The 18,178-nt window shown below is 39.1% G+C and overlaps 1 protein-coding gene across 6 annotated transcripts in view; it reads right to left on the bottom strand.

Moving 5' to 3' along the window:
* Positions 1–18,178, bottom strand: part of LOC149566687 (uncharacterized) — a 289,371-nt gene that overhangs the window by 243,479 nt on the left and 27,714 nt on the right. The window lies entirely within an intron of this gene.

Consider the following 18,178-nt stretch of genomic DNA (forward strand, 5'->3'; position numbering starts at 1 on the left):
TACTCCCTGATACTCTGCTTCAGTTGAAGACAGGGCCACCGCCTATTGCTTCTTACTAGTCCATGACACAGCAACAGATCCTAAATTAAACACATATCTGGCGGTAGACTTATGATCATCAACAAAGCCGGCCCAATTTGAATCTATGTAGCCACATAGTGTAGAGTCAGACTTCTAAGTGTATAGAAGACCATAATCAAGAGTACCACTCACGTAGCGCAAGACACGCTTTGCAGTTGTCCAATGATCAGTCTTGGGTGTTGTCATGAAGCAAGAGACATAGCTTACAGCAAAACTAATGTCAAGTCTGGTGGCAATAAGAAAAATGAGACAATCCACTAGTTGTCTAAACAAGGATTCATCTATAACAGGTGAATCAGACTGAGCGGATAATTTGAGCCCGGGTTCCATAGGAGTGAGAGCAGGTTTGCAATCTTGCATTCTACACCTGTCCAGGAGACTTCTAGCATACTTGGACTGAGAAAGAAAGATACTGTGTTCAGTGTGCCAAACCTCAATTCCAAGACAATAGTGCAAGAGTCCCAAATCTGTTATATCAAAAGTGCTGCACAAATCCTGTTTGATTTTCGCGATCAAATGTGTTGAACTTCCAGTGATGATCAAATTATCCACATAAACAACGATAAACAAGACATCATCACCTACATGTTTGATATATAGGTTTGAATCTGATGGACTCCTCTGAAAACCATGGTCGGTTAAATATTTATCAATTTTCATGTACCAAGCCCAAGGAGCTTGTTTCAGACCATAGAAAGCTTTGCCAAGTTTACAAACTTTGTGTTCCTAACCAACAACCTTAAATCCAGAAGGTTGCGTCATGTAGACCTCTTCCTGTAAGTCACCATTCAAAAAAGCACTCTTGACATCCATTTGATGAACTTTCCAACCAAATTGAACTGCTAGAGCAAGAACAAGCCATATGGTACTAATTTTAGCTATAGGAGCAAAAGTCTCCTCATAGTCAATACCTTCCCTTTGTGAGAAACCTCAAGCAACAAGACGAGCCTTATAGTTGTCTAAGGTGCCATCAGCTTTATATTTGACCTTGTATACCCATTTGTAGCTAACGGGCTTCTTCCTTGTAGGAAGATTAGAAAGAACCCAAGTTTAATTTTTCTGAATGGTCTGAAGTTCAGCTTCCATAGCCTGTTCCCATTCAGAAATACCTTTACCCTCAGAATAAGTTTGGGGCTCATAAACACTATGAATGTTAGCAATAAGAGCAAAATTAACTATTTGTTTGCACTTACTTCAAGAAACTCTACCTCCGATGAGCTCATCATCCCTTAGATCACTAATTGTTTTAACCCACCATTTGGGTCAGAGAGTAGAAGAGCTTACCTCTGGAGGAGTTGGAGGGGCTGGAAGAGGTCCAGGAGCAACAATGAGAGGAGGATCATTCTCAAGAGCCTCAATAGGATCAACATTAGGTATCTGAGGGCAAGCATTATTTGTATCATTTTGCCCATCAAATGGTGTTAAAGGAAGAGGAACACTATGAGGTTGTTCCTCAAAACATTGCTCAGAAGAGGACAGAAACGGTCCTGGAGTTTCATCAAAAACAACATCACGACTAAAGATAAGATGATCAATGTCAATATCTATCGATCTATAGGCCTTATGGTTGTCACTATACCCTGTCTTCATGAGTCTCTGAGTCTTGGAATCTAATTTGGAACGTTTAGCATCAAGAATCCAGACATAGGCAAGAGAGCCAAAAATCTTCAGGAGGCTAATCTTGGGCTTACAACCAGACCACAATTCTTCGGGAGTTTTGTTCTTGACAGCCTGACTAAGGGAACGATTCAAAAGGTAAACAACAATAAACACTACTTCTGCCCAATACTTATAAGGAACACTCCTGTGTTGTAACATAGAACGAGCCATCTCAACAATCACACGATTGTGACGCTCAACAACACTGTTTTGTTGAGGAGTGTAAGGTGCGATGAATTGACACTTGATGCCATGTTCAGCACAAAAACTGAAGAATGCATGAAAACAAAATCCCCCCCCATTATCTGTTCTAAGAGAAACGATACTGCAGCCAGATTCATTTTCAACCAACAACTTAAAATTCTAAAATGTACTAAGTGCATCTGATTTTTGTTTAAGAAAGTACACCCACATTTTTCTATTAAAATCATCAACAATAAGCAAAAAATATTTGCAACCAGTAACTGAAGATGTATTTATAGGACCACAAATATCAACATGAAGTAATTGAAGTACCTGAGATGCATGCCAAGAATCTCCATCTTTGAAGGGAGTCTGATGTTGTTTGCCAGCTTGACAGGCGTCACATAATCCAAGATGTTGTGGCTGAATCGGAGGTAGTCCAAAAACAAGTTCCTCCCGAGATAGCTAAGAGAAATACTAGATGTTGAGATGTCCATATCTTTGATGCCACAAAGTGTTGAAAGATAAATCACGAGCTGCCATAGCTATTTCAGGAGAATCACTAGTGTCAGTAAGCCGATATAGGCCATGATCCTCTAGACCAGTAGCAACAGTAAGACGAGTCTCTCGATCAATAACAGAGCATTTGTGGGCACTAAACACCACATCCAACTGAGGAGAATTTCTCATGATCTAACTCACAGAGAGAAGATTGAGTGTCATACCAGGAACATAGCAGACATTGAGAAAGATGAGTTGACACCCACCAAACTGTATCTGAACATTTCCTCTGCCAATAATTTTGAACTCCCCTCCTCCGCCAAACACGACTGAATCACTGTATGGATAAAAATCTATAAACCAGTCACACCGATGAGAGAAATGACGTGAAGCACCAGAGTCAATATACCAAGTAGAGGATCGGGCTGAATCGAAAGGGCTTTTAACTATAAAAGCGTAGAACACAAACTCCTTTGCCTCAGAATGTTCAACAACATTGGCCTGCTAATTGGACCCTCCCAGCTTCTTCTATTTGGAAACGATTCGCTAACGACAATCTTTCTTCATGTGGCCGTACTTACGGCAATGACACTGAACACTCTTTTGCTGAAAACTACCTGAGGATTGATGGGATCTACCCTATGGAGATGATTGAGATGGCTGAAACTTAGCTGTAAAGGCTTGTTCTAACGAGGGTGAGGAAGCACGGCTGCCAAACTGCTGCTTCCAACGATCCTACTGTACGAGTTTGGTGCATAACTCTGGGAATTTCAAATCAACATTAGTTGAGGTAATGTTGAGAGTCTCTATGAAATGCTCATAAGATGTTGGCAAGCTTTTCAGGGTAATAACTACCATATCTTCTTCCTCCATTGTTCGATCAATGGCTTCAAGCTGATCACGAATGTTCTTAATCTTCGTGAGATGTTCCTGTAAGGACATACGTTCATCCATCATAATTGAAAACAACTGATTCTTCAGAAAGAATGCTTGACTCTTGTCAAATGTTTCATGCAGCTCCTTTAAATATTTCTAGATGTCTACAATCGACTTGCCAAAGGGAATTTGAGGTAGTTGATCATCTATGACAGAGAGCTTGAGAAGCATAATAACTTTGCAATTCCGATCATCAAACTTATCCTAATCTGTTGTAACGGAGGTCCCACCGGGCGTACCAGTGGGGACAAGACGAGTTTCTGTGCCTTGAACAAGTGTATCCAAACGACAATACTCAAAGATGGTTAACATGCACTACTTCCAATGGTTGTAATTGCTGCCATTAAACCGTTGACTATTTCCCAGCATCAAGTTGGTCAAGGATGCCATTTGCACAAAGTTCGAGGCAATGTTTAGGCTGACCTAGAAAAAACTGACAAGTACCCAGAAGAGTGGACGGACAACCCAAAAGGAATCTCCAGTTACAATGCAAATCTGTCGGCCCGAAAATTAAGGCACGGAAAATGAGGTACCCAAAAAATTTCTGCCAAAGACAAAGATGAGGTCTCGAAAAACCCACCACAAATATGTAATCAAAAAAATTTGGACCTCGAAAATTAGGGTTACGAAGCCAAAACTCAGTCTACGGCAAATGGAGATCAAAAACAGCAAAAAAATGGCAGATTTGAAGGCAAAAATTGTCGGTTTTGAAGCAGAGAGGCGGCTATGGCTGGAGTTTGCAGAAACGGCTCCCATTTTGGAGAAAACAGGGTCAATTGAGGGCATGCAAGTTTGAAAAAAATAGTGTCCAAGAATTGGAAAAATGGCTCTAAACAAGGCACGCAAGGGCAGATCTCCAGCACAAAACGAGCACTTTCCAACATACAGATGCGATTTTGTGGAGCAAAAACGCGGGTTCTATGATGAAAAAAAAAGGCAAATACCACAGATTTGTCTTCAAACCCTACACGATTTGCTCTGATACCATAAAATAAACAAAAGATTATTTTGTGTATTGAATAATCAATGAATAATTACAATGAGCTTACAAGCTGATAGATACAAAATGGATATACAGAAATTAGAAACTATCAGAAAATAGAAACTATCTACATATGATAGATAGAGCATTATTAGAAATATTCTAATACACTCTCCTTCCTTGCTTTCAGAAATTTGATGACGTTTTAGACTTTAATTTGTTTTTCTCCTATTGAATAGATGCAATCTGTGAAGATGTGATAATATTATTGGGTGTGCTTGTCTATTTATCTTCCTTCCCGGTCAAGATAACAAAGAACACACCTCATCATTGGCCACTGAACAAGCTAGACTACTGACGATATTCTCCATGATGGTGCATTTTAGTCAGTGTCCTCTATTGTATTATGATAATCTCCTTCATGATTTTTATCTTATATATATTCCATTATTTCCTCAAACTGACATCATTTGCAAGTTTTTAATGTTTATAAGCTTCTGGATGATTTGTTCGGGTTTTGCCACCTATGCTTATCTATTTCGATCTGCTGTGAATTGATTATGATGAATATGAGTTATCGATTGCCTTTGCAGGGACGTTGCTTCTCAGATATGGGGTTTCATCATACTTTGATTGTTGTCTGATAGTAATTAAAAGATTCATATGTTCTTTGATAGTAATATGCAGATAAATCTGATGCCAAATGATTACTAGTGCATAAATATTTTTTTCATCTATGGTATATATTGATCTGCCCTGTCTAAGATGTCCTTCGTATGATATATCAATGGCTCCACTATTCAATGCTAAGCCCTTAAGACTGCTTTGACTATCTATAGATGAATCATTCATATTCGCTGCTTATCCAGTCTTGTCTATTACTTCCAATGGAGTCATCTTGTCCGATTGGGGTAGTTTGACATTTCATTCATTTTCGATCTATTCCTCATTGTCTCTATCTATTCTCGCCCCTTTCTCTATGATATCTTTGCCTTATAAATATCTAGATACATAATGATTTGTCAATAGTTGTGACTATTCTCTATAGTCGCATTATTATAATTTTTTATTATTTTTATATATTGTATAAATCATATATTTAACGATTATATAATATTAGATTTAAATATAATTAACATTATATTAATATTTCATATACAAATATTATCTATTCTATATAATATTGAAGTATTTATTAATAATAATGTGTGAAATACAATAACTTGTCTTTATATTTTAACATTATTATTATATTTTAATTTAATATTATATAATAATATTAAATTAATAATAGTATTCTTTTATATATATTAGTTCAATTATACTTTTTCCATTATATAGTTAATAAATTATATTATAGTTTATTAATATTTTATTTACTAAATAATTATATATTATTATTAGATTCTCTTTTATTTAACATATAATAAATAATTATATCTAAATATATATTTATCCATTTGTTTAATCATAAATTAACTCTATTATTATTAAAATTAATCTAGGAAATGGGGACATTACAGTTTAATATGGTCCTAATGTTTCAATTAATTAATCTCTTAGATTCTTAGTTGAATGAAGGTTCAAGTAAAGTATTCACATCATTCTCTTGCATTCCTTTAAACTTTTGATCTTTCATTATCCTTTGGTTGGTGTCATGTCCCCAAATTTTAATGTACTAATTTAATTTAATTAATTAATTAATTGGTCCCAGAATTTAAATAATATAATAAAAGTATTACAATAATAGATAAGACGTCTATTATTAGTTAATGGTTATCTTGTAAATATCTTTAGCTTTAGTTTGCTTTCGTTTTTTGCTTTCTCTGGAATAGAATGTTTCTATTCTTTACGATCGTTTCCTAAGGAAACATCGTCTCATTCTTTTGTATAAATTGACCTTTCGGTCTCTGTTATTAACAAGCAAGTATTTACCAATTACCTCGTAATATGGTATCAGAGCTAAATGCTTAAATTTTTTTGTTAAAATTTATAATTTCTTCTTGAAATTATTTGTTTAAATTTTTCCAAAATTATTTCAGCTATTTTCTCCAAAAACCCGCCTAGGTTTTTCTGTCTAGAGAAATTCTGAACTCGGGTCTACAAATTGCATGAAAATCGTGGTCGTTTCGTACCATTCTCAGCTGGTATCTGAAAATCACGATTTCTTTTGCCTAACATCCTCTGCAAATCGCGCTTTTTTTTTTTTTTACACTCCATTTTCGCGTCGTCAGCTTGCACCCGCGCGATTTGGAGGCTCACGTTGTAGTTGCAGGGGTTTGTACTTCCTACCAAAGACGCGGAATCGACAGTTTTGGTTCAGAGCTTTATCTAAGACTTTTTTTTTGAGATCGTTTCTAACTGCCGCGCGACTAGCAGACTCGCGTTTTTGGGGTGAAAATCTGCATGTTTCTGTATCAAATCTTCATGCTCTTAGCCTTCTCAGTCTGTCATCGTGCTCTGGGAAGCAGCTTCGACCATATTTTATCAAGAAATCTGAAGTTTTTTCAAGCTTTTTTCAGCTAGGGCCTTTTTTTTCGAAACCCTAATTTTTGGGGTCGAAAAAATATTTTGTTTGCAAATTCTTGGTGGGTTTTTCGAGAGCTCAACTAGGTTGTTGTCCTTTTCTTTGGGTGCCTCGATTTTTGTGCCTCAATTTTTGAGCCAGCCGATTCAAAAAACGACAGCAAATTCCTTCTAGGTTTTTCGAGCTCTCTTCTGGGTCATTCTCTGATTCTTCTGGGTCTTCCGTATTTTTGCCTCGAACAACATGCCTTCAAAAATTTTCACAATTTTTCATTGAAAAATGTGCCATGGCATCTCTGACAAATATTCTGCTCGAGCATAATTCCAAATTCAATGGTCGCAATTATGGAACTTGGAAGCAACGCATCATCGCAATCTTCGAATATCGAAACACCGATCAACTTGTTCTGGGTGTTAAGCAGCGTCCGACTTCTCCAAGTCCTGATCAAGATACATGGGATCTGAACAATCGAAAGGCGGTAATGCTTCTCAAACTCTCCGTAGCTAATGACTAGCTTTCTCAGATTCCATCCGGCAAGACAGCGGCCGAAATCTGGACACATCTCAAAGGTCTTCATGAGACTTCCGACAAGAGCAGAGCCTTCTTTCTGAAAAACACTCTGTTTTCTATTGTCATGGATGAGCGCACCTCGCTCCAGGCACACCTGAATCGGATTCAGGAAATCCGTGATCAGTTACTTGCCATCGGTCGCAAGATGGAGGAAGAGGATATTGTGGTAATCACTCTTCGGAGTTTACCAAATTCCTATGAGCATTTTATCGAGACTCTCAACATCACATCTACTGGTGTTGATCTAAAGTTCGCTGATCTCTGCACCCTGCTACTTCAACAAGATTGATGGAAACAACAGTTCGGTAGCAGCTCCAGTTCCACCTCCACTGAGCAAGCCTTTGTTGTGAAATCCTTTCAGAAGGATAACGGCAAGTTTCAGCAACCATCTCAGCAGAAGTCTTCTGCTCTAGCATCCGATGGTACCAAAAAGAAGAACATTCAATGCAACTATTGCCACAAGTATGGTCACATGAAGGTTGCATGTCGGAAACGCTTAGCTGCCCAGTCTAAGCAATCAGGTTCGCAACCCAAAGCGAACAGTGCAGAGCACACTGAGTAGGCGGAATCTGCCTTTTCGCCTTCATGGCTAAAAGACCCGCAAATCATGTGCAATCATCTGCTCGGTACATTGATTCAGGTGCCTCTTGACATTTCACTCACTGCAGAGACTGGTTTACTGACTACCAGCCTTATTCAGATTCTGTTATCTTTGGTGGTGGAGAAGAGTACACGGTTGTTGGTAAAGGCAACATTCAAATTCAGTCTGTTGGGAGGAAGCTCATATTCCTCGATGTGTACTACGTTCCAGGGATGGAACTAAATCTACTCTCGGTCAGTCAATTGCTGCGACATTCTCCACACTTGGCAGTCACCTTCAGTTCACATCAGTGCACCATCACTGATCGGGCGACTAAGTCTACTGTTGCAGTTGGTCTTGAGGATCATGGTCTTTTCAGACTTACTGATTCTGGTGATTCTCAGGACTTAGCTATGGCTGCTCGGCAATCTTCCATCAGCACACTTTGGCATCAGCGATATGGGCACTTAAATGTGCATTATCTCTCACAACTTGCTCGGGATGAGCTTGTTCTTGTTTTGTCAGAGATTCAAACCCAACACCTTGGAGTTTGTGACGCATGTCAGGCTGGGAAGAAACATCGCACACCTTTCCCCAGTGGCGATTCTTGGCGAGCTTCTCAAGTACTTCAGCTTGTTCATGCTGATATCTGCGGCCCTAGGGCCACTCCTTCTGTTCTTGGGTACAGGTATTTTCTGTTGTTTGTAGATGATTTCAGTAGAAAAATGTGGGTGTATTTCCTTAAAAAGAAATCCGATGCATTTACTGTATTTCAGAAGTTTAAACCCTTAGTTGAAAAAGAGTCTGGGAAATCTATTATTACTCTCAGATCAGACAATGGGGGGGAATTTTGTTCTAATGTTTTCTCCAGCTTCTTCGGTACACATGGCATCCAACGGAAATTCACCACACCCCACACACCACAACTGAACAGTGTAGTTGAACGTCGGAACAGGACAATCACCGAGATGGCTCGTTCCATGCTCGAACACAGACATGTTCCGAAGCGTTTTTGGGCAGAAGCAGTTAACATTGCAGTTTATCTGTTGAACCGGTCACCCACAGTGGCGGTCAAAGGTAAAACTCCGAAAGAGGCCTGGTCAGGTCGCAAGCCCAGAATCAGTCACCTGAAGGTTTTTGGCTCTCTTGCTTTTGTTTGGATCCCTGATGCTTCACGCACCAAGTTGGATGCCAAGAGTCAGAAACTGATGCTTGCTGGATATAGCAGTCTTCACAAAGCCTACCGCCTTATTGATGTTGAGACATCTCGTCTCATATACAGCCGCGATGTAGTCTTTGATGAGCAGCGAGGACCATTCATGTCTGTTTCTCCTGTTCCTGATCCAGCAGACCAGCCCATGCAGGTTCATGATTTGGGAGTTCGACTTCCATTAGGTCCACCTGATGGGAGGGCTCCAGTAGCTCCTACAGCTCCAGTCCTGCCAGTGATACCTGTACAGACACCTCCGGCTTCTCCTGCAGAATCACCTCGTTTTGAAGATGCTTCACCTGAGTTTGATCCAGATTCTTCTGATGAGGATCCTGCTGATCAAGCATCTCCTAGTACTACTATTGGTCATTCTCCTCTCCGGCCTAAGTGGTGGGCTAAGACACTTGTTGATCTTCATTATGATAAGCTCATTGATGGGAGAACTGCTCGGAAAAAGAGCAAAACTACAGATTCTGTTAACTTTGCTCTTATGGCCAACATTCACAATGTGTTTGAACCTCAAACATATTCCGAGGCTAAAGGAATTCTAGAGTGGGAACAGGCCATGCAATCTGAACACCAGAGCCTGCTGAAGAACAACACTTGGGTCCTTTCTGATCTTCCCCCAGGGAAGAAACCCATTAGCTGCAAATGGGTCTACAAAATCAAATACAAATCAGATTGTACTTTAGATAAGTACAAAGCTCGTTTAGTGGCAAAGGGCCTTTCTCAGCGTCAGGGCATTGATTATGAGGAGACCTTTGCTCCTACTGCAAAGATGAGCACCATCAGATTAGTCCTAGCCATGGCAGCACAGTTTGGCTGGAAGGTCCATCAGATGGACGTAAAGAGTGCTTTCCTGAATGGCGATCTCCATGAAGAGGTCTACATGACGCAGCCTCCTGGTTTCAAGGTTGCTGGTAAAGACCATCAGGTTCTCAAATTGGTAAAAGCTCTCTATGGTTTGAAGCAGGCCCCTCGGGCATGGTACATCAAGATTGATACGTACCTCAGTGATCAAGGCTTCAAGAGGAGTTCTTCAGACTCAAATCTATACATCAAGACTACTGACAGTGACATCATCGTTCTGGTTATCTATGTGGATGATCTGATCATCACTGGCAGTTTGGCATTTTTGATTTAGGGATTCAAACAACACTTATGCCAGTCTTTTGATATGACTGACCTTGGGCTCATGCATTATTGCTTAGGTGTTGAAGTTTGGCAACAGTCTTCTGGTATATTCATCTCTCAGTCCAAATATGCCAGAGCCTTGTTAGACAAATTCTGAATGCAGGATTGCAAACCTACATCTACACCTATGGAGAAAGGTCTCAAGTTATCAGCCAAGTCTGATTCTCCTTCCGTTGATGATACTACATATAGGCAACTAGTAGGCAGCCTCATCTACCTATCTGCTACTAGGCCTGATATCAGCTTCGCAGTTAGCTATATTTCACGCTTTATGACAGCTCCTAAGGCTGATCATTGGATGGCAGCAAAGCGTGTGCTTCGTTATGTGAAGGGCATTTCTGATTATGGACTTCTGTATTCTAGGAGTTCTAATCCTAAACTCAGTGGGTTCACAGATTCAGATTGGGCAGGCTCTGTTGATGATAAAAAGTCAACATCTGGATATGTGTTCAATTTGGGATCCGGTGCAGTCACATGGACCGGCAAGAAGCAGCAGGCAGTTTCTCTCTCTTCTATAGAGGCTGAATACAGAGGGACTGTTAAGGCAGGATGTGAAGCTGTTTGGCTTCGTCGGATGCTTGGGGATATGCAGATGTCACCAGCAGGACCGACTACTTTGTTTGTTGATAACGAAGGCGTTATCAAGTTAACACGGAATCTTGTCTTCCATGAACGAACCAAGCATGTGGATGTTCATTGTCATTACATACGACAGCTGGTTGAAGACGGGACTATAGTTCTGCAGTATGTTCCTACCATAGATCAGACTGCAAACATTCTCACCAAGCCTCTTGGTCCTGATAAGTTTGTCAAATTCAGAGGACAGCTTGGTGTGTTAGATAGATTAACCATTAAGGGAGGGTATTACAATAATAGATAAGACGTCTATTATTAGTTAATGGTTATCTTGTAAATATCTTTAGCTTTAGTTTGCTTTCGTTTTTTGCTTTCTCTGGAATAGAATGTTTCTATTCTTTACGATCGTTTCCTAAGGAAACATCGTCTCATTCTTCTGTATAAATTGACCTTTCGGTCTCTATTATTAACAAGCAAATATTTACCAATTACCTCATAATAAAAAGGACCTCTAATTAGTTACTTTAATTAATAAATATAGGGCCCAAGTTGATTAAATTTTTGTATTTGTGGTTCCGATTGATTTATGTATATCTCGAACGCATCTTTTATTTTATTTGTAGGTGTTGTCGTGTCAGCGTTACTTGTAAACCCTCGGGAAGTTTCTCCGTAGGGGTATTTATGATCGGCTATAAGTAGTTGTTTAGTATGCGATTTGGATTTTTTCTTTGTACTGCAAATTCCTGTTGGAGTTCTCTATTGTTCGCCATTTCCGATGTGAAAGATCTTCCTTACTTGGCTAGTTCGGTTTCAGTGGAACTCAACCCTCACCCTATTCTGATTCTTTGTATTACTTTGCTTCGGATCTAGCACGGAGCACCATCATTGTCTACTTATATATATTTACATGATTTAGATTGCCCATCTTTGTGTTGATTTATGTTTGTTATTGGCGATTGTCTTAACTTGTATTGGATTTGGCATCGTGGAAGGCACACACACACTCCATTATTCCTTGGTGCAGATCTATCTCCATTCGTACGGACTGGCAACCGTATGACCCACCAACAATGATCACCCCACCGTACGCCAACATCTCACATTCCCTAGTCATACGGTCATCCTTCCACATTACCATACGACACCTAGCCAACATCACCATACGATCACATTACCTCCACTGTACGGACTTACACTTCACCCGCACAGTCTGAATCTTTTTGTCGTACAAACATACCATTCCAACTTCACTGTACAAACAACTTGCTATCACCGTACACCTTGGCTATCGTACGAACAAGGAAAATTCCAGTGATTGGCCGCATGCAAGGAATTATATACATTCTTTAACCAAAAATCTGAGGTCAACAGGCATATGAACATTATAGTGGTATTAGAGCAATTGCCTTCAGGCCGACATCCCCTTCAGATCAAGATCCCCTTTGGGCCGAGATTGCCTTCAGATCAAGATTGCATCCGGACAGAGATCCCCTTCGGAAAGTCATTGCCTTCGGGTCAAGATCCCCTTCGGGTCAAGATTGCCTTTGAGTCAAGATCCCTTTCGGGCCAAAATTGCCTTCGGATCAAGATTGCATCCGAACATAGATCCCATCGAGATCCCCTTCGAGAAGTCATTGCCTTCGGGTCGAGATCCGCTTCAAGCCAAGATTGTCTTCGTATCGAGATTGCCTTCGAGCCAAGATCCCCTTTAGGTCGAGGTTGCCTTTGGGACATTACAGTGGTATCAAAGCAATTGCCTTTGGATCAAGATCCCCTTCGGGAAGTCATTGCCTTCTGGTCAGATTCCCTTTGGATCAAAATTGCCTCCGGATAAAGATCCCCTTTGGGCCGAGACTGCTTTTGGGCCGAGTTCCCATTCAGGACATTACAGTTGGATTACAGTTTTAGAGTTTGATCTACATTTGATCAAGAAACACCAGCAAGCCTCTTGAAAAAACAAGCATATTGACCACCCAAACATATAGCAAGATTGTAACAAGATCCCCAAGACCTTGGAAGGTGATCGATTGTGAGATCAATTACCTTTTTCAGGACAAGTAAGGTGAGTTCCATCCTGCCTATGTTGCATGTGCTAAATTGACCATCAACATGACATTACGTGACTTAATTATTCGTGCTTCGGAAAGTAGAGGAAGCAAGAACTTGTGCCTAATGCTGGCATAACATAAATTTATGCATATTGAGAACATTGGCAAAGAAGAGGAAGAGGATGAGAAGTAACTACGGATGTGCTACGTGCCCTCATAATGGAAATATAAAACCCCCGGGATAATAGAATTTTGCTGGACTAGTAATGTAATTTGCAACAAGTTTCACTTTACTCATAAAGTTTTATGTTTCCTTATGATATAGGAGAATGGATGAATTTAGCTTGTGTATTTATTTTAGAGGTCTGATAGACTAATTATGATCGATTAGTTTCTGTTGATAGTTGGGGCATGTGTAGTTTGCAATTGCTAATAAAAGCACTGAAAACATTTTATAGTGGTGAAAAAGCACATTAAATATAGTTATAACCTGTATTTCCAATATCAATCTCATGTAGTGTCCCTAGTTAGGAATATCTCAAAATGTTCAATATCTTCTATTTGATCTACCTCATATTTGCAATTGAATTAGGTGGTAAAGTTTATGCCCAATATTGTCTTGCTATGTCCAATTCAATCAGTATATATGCAACATGATTTGCTTCATTCATACATACATACATATATATATCCCACTATTATAATCAATATTAATACTATATATGGTGCAACTCCTTTCTGATCTCTTCCTTATGAAGATTGTCAAAGTATTTTATATTCTCTTATTAATATCCTCTTCTATTGATCTGCACAAATATTCCCCTCATAAGTAATTTATGATCGTATATGTATTTGTCCTAATCGCTGCTCAACTTGACTATTCATAATTGGTCTCTTCATTTAGTCAATATATATCTAAGTGTAGTGATTGAAGCTATTTGATTTGTATATCGATATCTCATTCTTCTTAACAGTGGAGTTTCCATATATGATTGGTGGCAGCTTCCTTATTCCAGTCGCGAGATGACAATGATCAACTCTTTAAGTTAATAGATTTGAATCGTCCCTCACCTTCCATGTTCTATGTCGATATTGCTTAATCTATACCCTATTCAAATATGTATTTGTCAACAACAGATTGATATCTGATATAGAGATTTCTGATATACTTATTCTATCATTGACGATAATGAATTGATGATAAAGATATTGATTAGCATGGTGAAGTGAATAATCTTCTAGTTGATGCCTTCATAATTGATACCATCGTTCTTACAATTCGATGAGTAATTCCAGCTGGTTATATCTGCTCATTCATGTTGTTATTTATGTGATGCTGAGTTTTTGTATCTATTTATTCATGAATAAACTCCCCATGCTCCCTTATGTTGGTGAAATGGCCATAGCGTTTTCCAAGTGAAGCCATTTTCTTTCTTTGAAGGGAGTTAGAGATTGATATCATGGAGCTTAGCACGTGTGATTTATTTGCTAGCTATCTTCTCTCTCATACAGCTGACTGAATAAATGCTCATTTGTCTTGTTTGATGTCTTCGTCAAATCTCCATCCTTATTCTTTAGTTGCAAGTTGCAAGCATGTCTTTTAATGTGATTCTTCTTGCAGTTCTTTCCCCCACGAATCCCTTGTATAGTCCTTGATCCTCTACTCAATGATGTTGTATATGCTTTAATATCTTCCCAAATCTGATGATTTTTTTTATGGAATAAATCCTCAATGACATTATGAGTAAAATCCTTAGTTACCGGATTCGTGCCCTAGAGGCCGGATCGGGATTCGGGTCTGATCCGGATCCAGATTCGTGCCTGGATTCGTGCAGATTTGAGCAGGATCCTTGTTTTACACAGTGGATTCGTCCGGATTCATGGCCCACGAATCCTGACGAATCCACTGTGTAAAACAAGGATCCTGCCCGGATCTGCATGAATCCAGGCACGAATCCTCAAGGGTCCAGTGTGAATCCTCAAGGATCGACAGGTTTAAGTGAGTCTAAGTTATTTAATATGACTTTTTTAAATATATTTTTTTGCTTTCTAGTGCTAAAATGACTTTTTTATCCATTATATATACTAATAAATGAGAGAAACAAATAAAATATATATATATATATATATATATATATCAGTTACTAGTTGGGGCTTGGGCAAGATCAGTAATATATATATATATATATTCACGAATCCTAATCGGGGGAAAAAAAAAATCACGAATCCACGGATCCGATTCACGTGCCCGAATCAGATTCGTATCCCGAATCGGTAACTAAGGTAAAATCATGTCACATTATATATATATATTTCACATACCCATTAGAAAGGGCCGTGAATCTTACACAATGGTGTTAATTTATCCACATCTCCTTATTTTCATGATGATACATGTTACCCACATTTTAATCTTAGCCTTGTAGACATCTTTGAGTCTTTCATGAAAACCAAGTTTGAGTATGAACCTTGAACTTGAACCAATAGGTTCAAGGTTCAGAGGTTCAAAGTCACCAAAGCATATTGGAAAAGTCCTAGTATTTGGTTTCATAACACGCCTTCCCGAGTCTAGACCTTGAATTTGAACTCTTGAAACTGTTGGTTCAAGGTTCAAGGTTCAGGAGTTCGGTTTGCGTCGGTATAGGTAAAGTCCAAATATTGCTCACAGTACCAAGTGGATTTTGGTGCTCTTTTCGAACTTGAACATTGAATTGTTAAGGTTCAAGTTCAAAGTTCAGTTTTAAGATAGAAGTCAAGTTGGTACATAGGCACTATATCCCAACATTTTAAGACGGCCAAACTTGAACCTTGAACGAATATCCATAGTTCAAGAGTTCAAGCTTCATGAGTTTAAAAGCTTTCTGAACAGATGACACGTGGTAGTACAAGACCACTAGTCTTTCCCGAAAAAGCAGAAAGGACACACATTGAATGCTAATTAGTGCAAAAGCTGGTGAAGTTAAATTTAGTATCTGTGAAGCTCGGCAGCACTTAGTAATGATTAAGTTTTATGTCAAATTAGTACCTTCCCTACCTGTTCACAATTATTCTTCTCTTTTAAATTGTCAAAAGTTTCCTTTCTGGTTATCTTGCTATAATTGTATGTGATAAGCATTTTGGCTTCTTGGACATTCAAAGGTCTGCAACTTGTCTTGTCTAGCAGGAGATTTTTAACGCATCCCTTCTCGTGAGTTTTATCTTTTTCCTGCCATCTCAGAAGTTGAAGCTGAACCTTTGGTTCAAGGTACAATTCAAGAGACGCCTACGGCAAGGTGGACCCGTTTGTGTACTCGAAGGAGAAAGGTTCAACAAGCCGCTACAATAGGTGTTGCTAAAGAACCTATAGATATTAAAGCCGAGGCTGATTTTGCTGTCGAAAACTTAATTGAAGTTATGGATCAAAGTAAACAACAAGCCTTAGATGGAGCTAACACTCCAGGTTCAATGTCAGCTACAACCTCCCCTATTTTTCAAACACCTCTATCCAAAAGTAATCCTTCCACACCAAACTGGTTTGATACGTCTATCAGTAAGAAAAGGAGCATAGTTCCTATGAATGTCTCAGTCGAAGATATGGTGGGGAAATGTTTGGGCAAAACCCCTAAGAGCAAGAAGCCCAAAATAGAGACTTTGCTTGAGATTGATGAGAAAATAGAAAATTAGGTGGCTGATGTGTATAAACCTGCCGCAGATAAGAGCCTAGATGACATCATGCCACAAGATTATACCTTAGAAAAGACTATCATCGGACCTACGAGCAAAGCTAGACATGAAAATCTTGGATATAGGGCACAAGATAGTCACCGGTAGAATCTGGAATGAGTGGAAGGAGAAAAAGGAGCTGAAGCAGTCCATTTGATTGATGGCAGAATATATTCAGGTAATTCAAAACACCGAATGCACTCTCCATAATCGATGTTACTTCCCCAACAAACCAGCACTTCCTTGATCAAGTAAAAGAGATAGGTCAGTTGCCAAAGCATTCAATGAATGGATAGAGCCTATTGTTTCTCGCGAGTCCAATTACATCACTTGTCTTTCTGAGACAGGTCAAAATTGATCGGAGGATGGTTGACAGGAAGTCTAAATTGAGCACCTGGGAAGAAGAAAAAGAAAAATGGGATGAAATCATTACCCATATCACCGAGGTTCAAGACTATTAGGTTGAAAAGTTTTTGTCAGAGAAGCCAAACACCAACATAATTGCTGATTTTCTCTATGTATCCAAGACCAATCTAGAATGGAGAAACATGGTGATTGAGCAATGCCTAGATGAGTGTTCAGAACTGGTAAAGAAATTAGAATGCCTGAAATAGATCCTTGCTAACGACATCAATGTCAAAATTATGGGCAACGAGGACCTACCTAACAAAGACTTAAGAGATATAGGGGATGCTTGCCAAAACAAATTAAAGGCTATGAAAGAGATAAAAGAGGTCTTAGTTGCGAAGTTCGCTATCACAACCCGAGCGGATGCCATGATGGCCATCTGCGATGACCACTTGATGGTGTAGGTCAAAAAGCTAAAGCACGCTCGTAGGGTAATCACTATCTAGCAATTACAGCCTGAACAACTAGGCGTTCCTCAACAAAAGGAAATCATTGTATTCCAAGTGGCAAACAAAGAATGGAAGGAAGCTGGTGCAAATAGTTCCATGAATCAGGAGCATCAAGCTGATCCAGCTAGTGTAGCTGGCACTTAGATTAGCTATACGGGGCCTCGACCAATAGTTTTATTGTGATAATTCTATTTTTGGCCTATTCTAGATATAAACTCTATTAGTTGGTTTTTCCAGTTACTCCTGTTAATTCTGTAACTTCGATCTCATACTGATCTGATTTTACAGATCGTACTGATCATGTAATGCATGTATATCCTCATTTGGATTTGCCTCTTTAATATGTCTTAGATTGTTAACCTTATCAGCAACCTTCCTAGGAGCATTTATTAATGTTTCTTTGCATGATTGTTGCTAGTATATTTACTAACAAATTATGTTAACTTGAAGACGCTGATCTTGGAGTATAATAACTAAGTTATATATAAGGGCTGACCTAGGAAGAGACATGTCCTTTCTAAGGACATGCCTCTTGGGTGCGTTATAAATATAAGGTTAGAGTGAGGTTAGAG

The sequence above is a fragment of the Cupressus sempervirens genome, chromosome 3, assembly GCF_028749045.1.
Source record: "Cupressus sempervirens isolate cs-2001-9-10 chromosome 3, ASM2874904v1, whole genome shotgun sequence".
NCBI lineage: Eukaryota > Viridiplantae > Streptophyta > Pinopsida > Cupressales > Cupressaceae > Cupressus > Cupressus sempervirens.